Below are 14,015 nucleotides of genomic sequence, written 5' to 3'. Positions count from 1 at the left end.
GGGGTGAATAGGCAACTAACAATTTTTAGCTTTTCTTTAACAATTTAAACTTTGCATCAAAGTAGGTTGTCTAGATATGCAACTAGGTGAGCAACCTATATGATGCAATAAGGATAGGAACACAAGCAAGCAAGAGATATAACACAAATTAGCTTGCACAAGTAAAGGCACGAGATAACCAAGAGTGGAGCCGGTGGAGACGAGGATGTGTTACCGAAGTTCCTTCCCTTTGAGAGGAAGTACGTACAAATGTGTTACCGGTTCAAATCTGAGAAAGCCCGCGAAACCACGGCGGTACTACGGTTGGACAAATCTATCACAGGACAACATATAAAGTATGATTCCTACGCAACACGACTCTCCTACATCCTACTCTTGCACAGATTTGGCCTAAAATCTCAAGAACAACATGCATCTCCCCAAAAACCTAGAAGCGAGAGAACAACCAAGAAAGAGAGGGATTTGGGGAAAAACCTTGTTCCATGGCAAGAGGAAGTGGTGGGGAACGAGCCCACCGGTCGGAATCCTAGGAGAGTGGCCGGAGACGGAGATCCGGCGAGGACCTCCGGCGCCGTTCTTGAGCGAGAGAGAGAGAGAGAGAGAGAGAGAGAGAGAGAGAGAGAGACGTGGGGAGAGAGACAAGTGAATGGATATGGGGAGTTGGAACTCCCCTGCCCGAGTCATAACCCCCACGCCCACTCGACGGCGCGGTAGTACCGTGCATCATCGCGGTAGTACCGCTCGGCGGAAGTACCGCACCTGAGCAGTAGTACCGCTCTCTGGCGCGGTAGTACCGTGCCCTCTCAACACGGTAGTACCGCGGCAAGCCGCAGTAGTACCGTGGGCTCAAAAAGTTGCAAGTTTCAAGCACACGAAAAAGAGGTCTTTGCACGAAAACTTCGAGGCAACACGACACCACAAGACCAAGCGACACACGAAGGCAGAAAGGCAAACGACAACACGAAACAACCACGAGACACCACCTCTCCAAAGAGAGGGCGGTGGCCGGAGCCACCTATATTTGAGTCAATTGGTATGGCACCGCGAAGAATTATCCTTGGGCCCATGACCAAAACTCGTCTTTGAAGCACAAGTACCATCAAACATGGCTAATGTGAAAGACTCGATCAATTTATGCATAAAGGGGGGAAGGAGAGTTCATTGAGAGAACAACACTCCCCCTATGTCCATGCCTACATCTAAACAAGACAACAAGTTGAGTATGGTGGGGTGTGCAAGGGTTCAAGCAACATTGCTCGAATCAATGATATTTAGCTCATGCCTTAACTCGCGAAATCTTGCTTCATCCAAGGGATTCGTGAAAATATCTGCAAGATTATCATGAGTGTTGACATAGTTGAGCTCGATCTCTCCTCGCCTAATGTGATCCCGGATGAAGTGATACCGAATCTCAATATGCTTCGTCTTGAAGTGTTGCACCGGGTTGAGAGAGATCTTGATGGCACTTTCATTGTCACACCAAAGAGGTACTTTGTCACAAATGACACCGTAATCCTTTAAAGTTTGCCTCATCCATAGGAGTTGTGCACAACAACTACCCGCCGCCACATACTCCGCTTCGATGGACGAGAGAGACACACAACTTTTCTTTTTGGAAGACCAACTTACCAAAGAGCAACTAAGGAATTGGCACCCTCCGGAAGTGGACTTCCTATCCACTTTGTCTCCCACCCAATCGGAATCTGAATACCCTACAAGCTTGAAGTTTGCTCCTCTTGGGTACCATAAGCCAAAGTTTGGGGTATGAGCCAAATATCGAAAGATTCGTTTGACCACCACATAGTGACTTTCCTTAGGTGCGACTTGAAACCGTGCACAAATTCCCACACTCAACATGATATCCGGTCTAGATGCACAAAGGTAAAGCAAGGAGCCTATCATGGAACAATATAACTTTTGATCCGCCGCTTTGCCATTGGGATCTATGTCAAGTTGGCACTTGGTGGGCATTGGAGTGGAAGCGAGCTTGACATCACTTAGCTTGAATCTCTTGAGCATGTCTTGAGTGTATTTGGCTTGGTTGATGAAGGTTCCTTCTCTTCTTTGCTTCACTTCGAACCCTAGAAAGAACTTCAACTCTCCCATGGAAGACATCTCGAACTTTGAGGTCATGAGAGTGGCAAATTCCTCATTGAAAGCTTTGTTAGGGGAACCAAAGATAATATCATCAACATATAATTGGCACACAAACAACTCCCCTTTGACCTTCTTAGTGAAAAGAGTGGGGTCGATTAGCCCAACTTCAAAACCACGGTCTTGTAACAACTCGGTAAGGTGGTCATACCACGCACATGGGGCTTGTTTAAGGCCATAGAGTGCCTTATCGAGTTGATACACATGATCGGGAAAGTAGGGATCCTCGAACCCGGGGGGTTGCTTAACATAAACCAATTCATTAATAGGACCATTAAGAAAAGCACTCTTCACATCCATTTGTTGTAACTTAAAGTTATGATGAGAAGTATATGCAATCAACATGCGAATGGATTCAAGACGAGCAACGGGAGCAAAGGTTTCACCGTAGTCGATACCCTCGACTTGGGAGTAGCCTTGTGCTACCAAACGAGCCTTGTTGCGAATGATAATCCCATGGGCATCTTGCTTGTTCTTAAATATCCACTTGGTTCCAATGACATTGTGGTTCCCCATCGGTCTTGGCACCAATCTCCACACTTTGTTGCGCTCGAAGTTGTTGAGTTCTTCATGCATGGCATTGAGCCAATCCGGATCTTCGAGCGCCTCATAGACCTTGTGGGGTTCGACACAAGAGACAAACGCGTGATGCTCACAATAGTTTGCTAATTGTCTACGAGTGCTTACCTCCTTTCTTAAGCTTCCAAGCACATTCGTCATGAGATGATCCTTGGTGGAGAGCTTGGAAGCAACCTTGGCGGCATGATGCTCCAATTCCTCCTCGGGGGTGAGACGAGGAGTGGTCACTTGATCATCTTGAGCGTCGTCTTGAGCTTGTTCTTGTTCTTGAACTTGCTCGGAGGAGAGAACTTGACCTTGGGCATCACTTGGTGTGTCAACACCGTCTTGAGCATGATCTTGCCCTTGGTCTTGTTCTTGAGGATGAGGGCCTTTATGTTGTTCTTCGGAAGCGTGTGGGCCTTGGGTTGGTGATGGATCCACTTGAGTGGAGCATTGTCCTTCTCCTTCGGCCACAAGGGGTTCCTCAATGGGTAGGATAAAGCCAACACCCATTCTTCTTATGGCTTGAGGAGGAATTTCATCACCTACATCACAAGTGCCACTTTGCTCCACTTGGGAGCCGTTATTCTCATCAAACTCCACGTTACACGTCTTCTCAATAAGTCTCATAGATTTATTAAGGACACGGTAAGCATGAGAGTTTGTAGCATAACCAACAAATATGCCCTCATAAGCTCTAGCCTCAAATTTAGACAACCGAACACCTTTCTTGAGAATGAAACACTTACACCCGAACACCCGAAAGTACTTGAGGTTGGGCTTGTTACCGGTGAGTATCTCATATGGAGTCTTGTTCAAGCCCTTGCGGAGGTAGAGCCGATTGGATGCATGACATGTGGTGTTGATGGCTTCGGCCCAAAAGTTGTATGGAGATTTGAACTCCGCCATCATGGTCCTTGCCGCATCCATCAACGTCCGGTTCTTCCTCTCCACAACATCGTTTTGTTGAGGGGTGTAAGGTGCGGAATATTGATGCTTAATCCCCTCATCACTAAGAAACTCATCCAAGGTGTAGTTCTTGAACTCGGTGCCGTTGTCACTTCTTATTGTCAAGATCTTTGCATTGTGTTGACGTTGTGCTTCATTTGCAAAGTCAATGACGGTTTGTTGGGTCTCACTCTTCCTCTTGAAGAAATACACCCAAGTGTATCTTGAGTAGTCATCCACAATCACCAAGCAATACTTCCTACCCCCAAGACTATCAAAGGATGGAGGCCCAAAGAGATCCAAGTGAAGGAGCTCCAAAGGCCTCTTTGAGTAAATGATAGTCGTGGGAGGGTGAGCCTTCTCATGTAGCTTTCCTTCGATATAAGCACTGCAAGCACGATCTTTAGCAAAACTAACATTCGTTAGTCCACGGACATGGTCCCCCTTGAGAAGACTTTGCAAAGATCTCATATTGACATGGGCTAGACGGCGATGCCAAAGCCACCCCACATCAACTTTAGCCATTAGGCATGTCGCGGTCTTAGTGGGTCGTTCCGAAAAGTTAATCACATATAGACCGTTCTCGACATGCCCAACAAAGGCTACTTTAAGAGTCTTGCTCCACAAGAGGGCCACGGTATCGATATCAAAGAAAGTGGCAAAGCCCATGATTGCAAGTTGACGAACGGAAAGTAAATTGCATGCAAGGGACTCAACAAGCATGACCTTCTCGATCGTGAGATCATGAGAGATGACTACCTTGCCAAGTCCCAATACCTTAGAATATGAGGCGTCACCCCACTCGACATTGGTGGGCATATATGGAATCTTGTGCACGTCCACCACCAAGTCCTTGCTTCCGGTCATATGATTTGTAGCTCTGCTATCGAGCAACCATGATCCCCCACCGGAAGCAAACACCTACAAGAGATCAATGCTTGGTTTTAGGTACCCATTTTGTAATAGGTCCTTTGATGTTAGTAACAAGGGTCTTTGGAACCCAAATAGACCATTCAATGTACTCATGAGGAGAACCAATGAATTTGGCATAGACATGCCCATCACTAGCACGACATAACATATAAGATGGATTAAAGTCGCCGGCTTTGATAGGAGAAGTGGCATTGCCCTTTTTGACACCGCCACCCTTCGCATTGTTCTTATTCTCCTTGGAAGCACTCTCTCCCTCCTTCACAAAGGTTTGCATGAGAGGAGGAGGCCGTTTGGTCTTGTCATTCTTCTTCTTGTTCTTGGACTCGGGCACGTACCCAACCCCTACCTTGGCCACAATTCCCTTTTGATTGATCAAGAGGTCGTTGAGGTTCTTCTTGCCTTGTATGCAAGTCGCAAGACCTCTCTCAAGTTGCACCTTTAGCTTAGCGTTCTCCTCAACAAGATGCACATGCTCACAACACGGGTTAGTAGCATTTGCATTATCAATTAACATCATACGAGGAAAAGTGGCTTTTTTCCTTGGTTAGCTTTACTTGAAGTTGATCATGAGACTCTTTGAGGCTAGCATGAGCACCCTTCAAGACCTTGTGAGCCTTGTCAAGTAGATCAAACTCCTCTCTGAGTCTAGCAAGATCAACCTCAAGTTCGGCCTTCTTGGAGTTTAGCACATGAGAAACAATGAGAGCATGATCATAATCTTTCTTTAACTTAGCATGATCAACATTGTGTGACTCCTCAAGAGCCAAATGAAGACCACACTCTTCCTCAAGAGCATTGGAAAGATCCGAAATCTCATCGGCATAGTCACGACTATGCCCTTCCATATTAGTGATGGTATCTTCGTGAGCCTCAATCATGTCATTGGCTTCACCAAGTTGTTCCAAGAGAGCCACAAAGTGCTTCTTGGATTTACCCTTAAGTTTGCCCATAAAGGCCTCAAACTCATTCGCCTCCACATTAGCTCCCTCATGTTCATCAATGCTATCCGTCGAAGAAGGATGATTAATGATGGTAGTTTTGATGTTGGGGGTTACCTTGTTGGTGGCTTTAGCCATGAGGCACTTGGCGGTGATGCTCTCATCGGGTGAGTCGAAGAGAGACACCCGTGGAGTCGTCGCAATGGCAACTGAGGCCATGGCAGCCGACTCACCATCTTCATCATCGTCATCATCCTCATTGTACTCTTCTTGTACCACCAATGCCTTGGGAGGAGTATTCTTGGTGAAGTTGCTCTTGTTGGGGAACGACTTGGCTTTGTCCTTTCGGATGAGCTTGCCACCATTGTCTTCCCTCTTCTCATACGGGCACTCCACAACAAAATGACTCACATTGCCACAACTGTAGCAAGTCCTTACACGTTGCTTGCTCTTCGTGCAACTTGAGTTGTTTTTGTTAAAGTTTGGTCTTGAGTTTTTCTTGCTCCAAAATTGCCTTGAAGTGAGTGCCATGTGTTCATGATATGCATACTTTGTATCTTCGGGGTTGCTCTCCTCTTCTTCCTCCTCTTCTTCTTCTTCAACGCAGAGCTTGGCCTTCAATGTAAGGTTGGGCTTCTTTGCCCTTTGAGAACGAAGCACCGCATTGTCGGTGGTCTTGTCCAAAATGTTCATGGCCACAAACTCATCCAACACTTCGCTTGAGGTCAAAGTGTGGAAGTCCGGCCTTTGATGAATGACAGAGGACATGGCCTTGTGGTAGGGAATCATTGCCTTGGGGAATTTGCGCTTAATCCAATTGTCATCCGTGTCCTTGCTCCCATGATCTCGGAGTGAGACCGCGAGTTTGGTTACTCTCCGATAAAGCTCACGTGGTTCTTCATCTTCTTTCATTGCAAACTCATCGGCCTCATCTTGCACCACTTCATAGTTGGAGCGTTGAATGCTTGCGCTTCCCCGGTAGAGAGAGACAACACAAAGCCATGCGTCTTTGGCCAAGGCGAAGGGTCGAAGATGAGGTAGATCTTTGGGTGGAATTGCATCTTGAATGATGAAGAGAGCATTTTCATTGAATTGATTATCTGCGGCTTCTCGAGGAGTGAAGTTGCTTGGATCATGCGGATAGAAACCTTCTTCAATGATTCTCCAAATATTAGTGTTCACATGATTTAAATGATGTTTAAAGCGGTAAACCCAAGAATCAAAGTCCTCATTTTTCACAATCTTAGGGGAAGGACCGGCATGATTCAAATGAGTGGAAGGAGCCGGTCCACCATAAACAAGTGGTGGTTCCACATGAGAAAAGATGATGGTGCCATTCTTAACACTAGAAGAAGGAGCCTTTTCACTACTAGCTTCCCCCTTATCGGAGGTAGCATCCGTCACCTTATCGGTGGAATTACCCACTTTCAATGGTGCGGTGGATAGTTTAAGCCCTTCAAGGAATTTAGTAAACATGCTTTCAACCTCGGTCGTCATGGAGGTTTTCAATGTCTCCAAGGCCACATTGAACTCCTCACGTGAGACCGAGGTTCCCCCATCGCCCGTAGACGAGATCGGATTCACACCGGAGTGTTCCTCCACACCGTCTACGGTATCAACCATACTCTTCGGACGGTAAAGTCCTCAATAAAGAGACAAGGCTCTGATACCAATTGAAAGGATCGATATGGTTGACTAGAGGGGGTGAATAGGCAACTAACAATTTTTAGCTTTTATTTAACAATTTAAACTTTGCATCAAAGTAGGTTGTCTAGATATGCAACTAGGTGAGCAACCTATATGATGCAACAAGGATAGGAACACAAGCAAGCAAGATATATAACACAAATAAGCTTGCACAAGTAAAGGCACGAGATAACCAAGAGTGGAGCCGGTGGAGACGAGGATGTGTTACCGAAGTTCCTTCCCTTTGAGGGGAAGTACGTCTCCGTTGTAGCGGTGTGGAGGCACAATGCTCCCCAAGAAGCCACTAGGGCCACCATATTCTCCTCACACCCTCACACAATGCGAGATGCCGTGATTCCACTATTGGTGCCCTTGAAGGCGGCGACCGAACCTTTACAAACAAGGTTGGGGCAATCTCCACAACTCAATTGGAGGCTCCCAACGACACCACGAAGCTTCACCACAATGGACTATGGCTCCGAGGTGACCTCAACCGTCTAGGATGCTCAAACACCCAAGAGTAACAAGATCCGCAAGGAATTAGTGGGGGATTCAAAATTTCTCTTGGTGGAAGTGTGGATCGAGGCCTTCTCAACCACTCCCGAGCAAATCAACAAGTTTGATTGGCTAGGGAGTGAGATTGGGCGAAAATGGAGCTTAGAGCAACACTGGAGCTTAGGGTTGGAAGAGATAAGACAACGGGGAAGAAGGGGACCCCTTTTATAGTGAGGGACAAAGATCCAACCGTTATCCACCTACCAGCCTGCGGCTAGCGGTACTACCGCACCAGGTCGGCGGTACTACCGTGGGGCCACGCAGTACTTCCGCTTGCTGCCAAGCGGTACTACCGCAAGGTCACACGGTACAACCGTGCAGGCCCGCGGTACTACCGCTGCACCAACAAAAGCTAGGGCAGACCTGTAGCACAAGTGCTGAGGGCGGTACTTCCGTGGGCGCGGTACTACCGCTCCCCCTTGCGGTACTACCGCAAGGCAGGAACCCCCTAGTCTGGGAAGAGTGTGGATAAGGAAACATCTGTGCCTACTTCCGCTGAAAAATGGAAGAAGCAAAAACCCGACACAGTACTACCGCAGAGGGGCGGTACTACCGCCTGACAGCTGAGCACTGTACTACCGCGGAAGGAATGCGGTACTACCATGATAGGCGCGGATGTAAAAAATTACATCCGCCCCTACTACCGCGGGGGAGCGGTACTAGCCTGGTGGGCCACGGTAGTGCAGCTCCAGGGGAGCGGTACTACCGTGGGCACCTGCGGTACTACCGCGCCGCAGCACGGTACTACCGCTGGTGCCTACGGTACTACCGCTCACCTGGGAGCAGTACTACCGCGAGCCAACACAACAGCCAGAAACAAGGTGACGAGATAACAACGGAGGAAGCTCCAAGGTGCAAGGGAAAGGAGGGGACTAGGAAGAAACGTGTACGTGATGATTCCACCCAAACCTTTCTGACGCGGACCCCCTCTTAATAGTACGGCTTTCCTACGACTCAAATCCACCAAAAAGAAACATAGAAAAGACTGTTGGGGAACGTAGTAATTTCAAAAAAATTCCTACGCACACGCAAGATCATGGTGATGCATAGCAACGAGAGAGGAGAGTGTTGTCTATGTACCCTCGTAGACCGGCAATGGAAGTGTTGACACAACGTAGAGGAAGTAGTCGTACGTCTTCGCGATCCGACCGATCCAAGTACCGAACGTAAGGCACCTCCGAGTTCTGCACACGTTCAACTCGGTGAGGTCCCTCGAGTTCCAATCCAGCAAAATGTTGAGGGAGAGTTTCGTCAGCACGACGGCGGGATGACGGTGATGATGTTCTACCGACGCAGGGCTTCGCCTAAGCACCGCTACGATATGACCGAGGTGGAATATGGTGGAAGGGGGCACCGCACACGGCTAAGGAACGATCACGAGGATCAACTTCTATGTCATGGGGTGCCCCCTTGCCTCAGTATATAAAGGAGGGAGAGGGGGAGGTGCGGCCGGCCCTATGGGTGCGCCTGGAGGAGTCCTACTCCAACCGGGAGTAGGACTCCCCCCTCTTGCCTTGTTAGAAAAGGAAGGAGGAAGGGAGAAAGAGGAAAGGGGGGCGCCGCCCCCCCCCTTCCTTGTCCTATTCGGACTAGGGGGGAGGGGGCGCGCGGCCTGCCCTGGCCGGCCCTCCTCTTCTCCCTTATGGCCCATGTAGGCCCAATAACCCCCCCCCCCCCCCCGAGGGGGGGGGTCCGGTAACCCCCCGGTACTCCGGTAAAATCCTGATTTCACCCGGAACGTTTCCGATATCCAAATATAGACTTCCAATATATCAATCTTTATGTCTCGACCATTTCGAGACTCCTCGTCATGTCCGTGATCACATCCGGGACTCCGAACAACCTTCGGTACATCAAAACACAAAAACCCTAATTACGATCGTCACCAAACTTTAAGCGTGCGGACCCTACGGGTTCGAGAACTATGTAGACATGACCAAGACACGTCTCCGGTCAATAACCAATAGCGGAACCTGGATGCTCATATTGGCTCCTACATATTCTACGAAGATCTTTATCGGTCAGACCGCATAACGACATACGTTGTTCCCTTTGTCATCGGAATGTTACTTGCCCGAGATTCGATCGTCGGTATCTCAATACCTAGTTCAATCTTGTTACCGGCAAGTCTCTTTACTCGTTCCATAATACATCATCCTGCAACTAACTTATTAGTTGCAATACTTGCAAGGCTGGAGTGATGTGCATTACCGAGAGGGCCCCAAGATACCTCTCCGACAATCGGAGTGACAAATCCTAATCTCGAAATACGCCAACCCAACAAGTACCTTCGGAGACACCTGTAGAGCACCTTTATAATCACCCAGTTACTTTGTGACGTTTGGTAGCACACAAAGTGTTCCTCCTGTAAACGGGAGTTGCATAATCTTATAGTCATAGGAACATGTATAAGTTATGAAGAAAGCAATAACCACAAACTAAACGATCAAGTGCTAAGCTAACGGAATGGGTCAAGTCAATCACATCATTCTCCTAATGATGTGATCCCGTTAATCAAATGACAACTCATGTCTATGGTTAGGAAACATAACCATCTTTGATTAACGAGCTAGTCAAGTAGAGGCATACTAGTGACTCTCTATTTTTGTCTATGTATTCACACATGTATTATGTTTCCGGTTAATACAATTCTAGCATGAATAATAAACATTTATCATGATATAAGGAAATAAATAATAACTTTATTATTGCCTCTAGGGCATATTTCCTTCAGTCTCCCACTTGCACTAGAGTCAATAATCTAGTTCACATCGCCATGTGATTTAATACGAGTAGTTCACATCATCATGTGATTAACACCCATAGTTCACATCGACATGTGACCAATACCCAAAGGGTTTACTAGAGTCAATAATCTAGTTCACATCGCTATGTGATTAATACCCAAAGAGTACTAAGGTGTGATCATGTTTTGCTTGTGAGAGAAGTTTAGTCAACGGGTCTTGCACATTCAGATCCGTAAGTATTTTGCAAATTTCTATGTCAACAATGCTCTGCACGGAGCTACTCTAGCTAATTGCTCCCACTTTTAATATTTATCCAGATTGAGACTTTGAGTCATCTGGATCAGTGTCAAAACTTGCATCGACGTAACCCTTTAGACGAATCTTTTGTCACCTCCATAATCGATAAACACATCCTTATTCCACTAAGGATAATTTTGACCAATGTCCAGTGATCTAGTCCTAGATCACTATTGTACTCTCTTGTCAAACTCAGGGTAGAGTATACAATAGGTCTGGTACACCACATGGCATACTTTATAGAACCTATGGCTGAGGCATAGGGAATGACTTTCATTCTCTCTCTATCTTCTGTCGTGGTCGGGTTTTGAGTCTTACTCAACTTCACACCTTGTAACACAGGCAAGAACTCCTTCTTTGACTGTTCCATTTTGAACTACTTCAAAATCTTGTCAAGGTATGTACTCATTGAATAAACTTATCAAGCGTCTTGATCTATCTCTATAGATCTTGATGCTCAATATGTAAGCAGCTTCACCGAGGTCTTTCTTTGAAAAACTCCTGTCAAACACTCCTTTATGCTTTGCAGAATAATTCTACATTATCTCTGATCAACAATATGTCATTCACATATACTTATCAGAAATGCTATAATGCTCCCACTCACTTTCTTGTAAATACAGGCTTCACCGCAAGTCTGTATAAAACTATATGCTTTGATCGACTTATCAAAGCGTATATCCTACTCCGAGATGCTTGCACCAGTCCATAGATGGATCCCTGGAGCTTGCATATTTTGTTACTACCTTTAGGATTGACAAAACCTTCTGGTTGCATCATATACAACTCTTCTTTAATAAATCCATTAAGGAATGTAGTTTTGTTTATCCACTTGCCAGATTTCATAAAATGCGGCAATTGCTAACATGATTCGGACAGACTTAAGCATAGATACGAGTGAGAAACTCTCATCGTACTCAACACTTTGAACTTGTCGAAAACCTTTTTGCGACAATTCTAGCTTTATAGATAGTGACACTACTATCAGCGTCCGTCTTCCTCTTGAAGATCCATTTAATCTCAATTGCTTGCCGATCATCGGGCAAGTCAACCAAAGTCCACACTTTGTTCTCATACATGGATCCCATCTCAGATTTCATGGCCTCAAGCCATTTCGCAGAATCTGGGCTCATCATCGCTTCCTCATAGTTCGTAGGTTCGTCATGGTCAAGTAACATGACCTCCAGAATAGAATTACCGTACCACTCTGGTGCGGATCTCACTCTAGTTTACCTACGAGGTTCGGTAGTAACTTGATCTGAAGTTACATGATCATCATCATTAGCTTCCTCACTAATTGGTGTAGTAGTCACAGGAACAGATTTCTGTGATAAACTACTTTCCAATAAGGGAGCAGGTACAGTTACCTCATCAAGTTCTACTTTCCTCCCACTCACTTCTTTCAAGAGAAACTCCTTTTCTAGAAAGGATCCATTTAAAGCAACGAATATATTGCCTTCGGATCTGTGATAGAAGGTGTACCCAACATTTTCTTTTGGGTATCCTATAAAGACGCACTTCTCCGATTTGGGTTAGAGCTTATCAGGTTGAAACTTTTTCACATAAGCATTGCAACCTCAAACTTTAAGAAACGACAGCTTAGGTTTCTTGCCAAACCATAGTTCATACGGTGTCGTCTCAACGCATTTAGATGGTGCCCTATTTAACGTGAATGCAGCTGTCTCTAATGCATAACCCCAAAACGATAGTGGTAGATCGGTAAGAGACATCATAGATCGTACCATATCTAATAAAGTACGGTTATGACGTTCAGACACACCATTATGCTGTGGTGTTCCAGGTGGCGTGAGTAGTGAAACTATTTCACATTGTTTTTAACTGAAGGCCAAAATCGTAACTCAAATATTTTACTTCTGCGATCATATCGTAGAAACTTTTATTTTTGTTATGATGATTCTCCACTTCACTCTGAAATTCTTTGAACTTTTCAAATGTTTCAGACTTGTGTTTCATCAAGTAGATATACTCATATCTACTCAAATCATCTGTGAAGATCAGAAAATAATGATACCTACCATGAGCCTCAATATTCATCGGACCACATACATCAGTATGTATGATTTCCAACAAATCTGTTGCTCGCTCCATTGTTCCGGAGAACGGAGTCTTAGTCATCTTGCCTATGAGGCATGGTTCGCAAGCATCAACTGATTCATAATCAAGTGATTCCAAAAGCCCATCAGCATGGATTTTCTTCATGCGCTTTACACCAATATGACCTAAACGGCAGTGCCACAAATAAATTGCACCATCATTATTAACTTTACATCTTTTGGTTTCAATATTATGAATATGTGTATCACTATGATCGAGATCCAACGAACCATTTTCATTGGGTGTGTAACCATATAAGGTTTTATTCATGTAAACAGAACAACAATTTATTCTCTTACTTAAATGAATAACCGTATTGCAATAAACATGATCAAATCATATTCATGCTCAACGCAAACATCAAATAACACTTATTTAGGTTCAACACTAATCCCAAAAGTTTAGGGAGTGTGCGATGATGATCATATTAATCTTGGAACCACTTCCAACACACATCATCACTTCACCCTTAACTAGTCTATGTTCATTCTGCAACTCCCGTTTTGAGTTACTACTCTTAGCAACTGAACCAGTATCAAATACCAAGGGGTTGCTACGAACACAAGTAAAATACACATCAATAATCTGTATATCAAATATACCTTTGTTCGCTTTGCCATCCTTCTTATCCGCCAAATACTTGGGGCAGTTTTGCTTCCAGTGACCAGTCCTTTTGCAGTAGAAGCACTTAGTCTCAGGCTTAGGACCAGACTTGGGCTTCTTCACTTGAGCAGCAACTTGCTTGCCGTTCTTCTTCAAGTTCCCCTTCTTCCCTTTGCCCTTTTCTTGAAACTAGTGGTCTTGTCTACCATCAACACTTGATATTTTTCTTGATTTCTACCTTCGTCGATCTCAGCATTACGAAGAGCTTGGGAATCGTTTCCGTTATCCCTTGCATATCATAGTTCATCACGAAGTTCTACTAACTTGGTGATGGTGACTAGAGAATTCTGTCAATCACTATTTTATCTGGAAGATTAACTCCCACTTGATTCAAGCGATTGTAGTACCCAGACAATCTAAGCACATGCTCACTGCTTGAGCTATTCTCCTCCATCTTTTAGCTATAGAACTTGTTGGA

This window comes from Triticum dicoccoides, chromosome 1A (assembly GCF_002162155.2).
Source record: "Triticum dicoccoides isolate Atlit2015 ecotype Zavitan chromosome 1A, WEW_v2.0, whole genome shotgun sequence".
NCBI lineage: Eukaryota > Viridiplantae > Streptophyta > Magnoliopsida > Poales > Poaceae > Triticum > Triticum dicoccoides.
The sequence above is the reverse complement of the archived record's forward strand: the minus strand, read 5'-3'. Positions refer to the sequence as shown.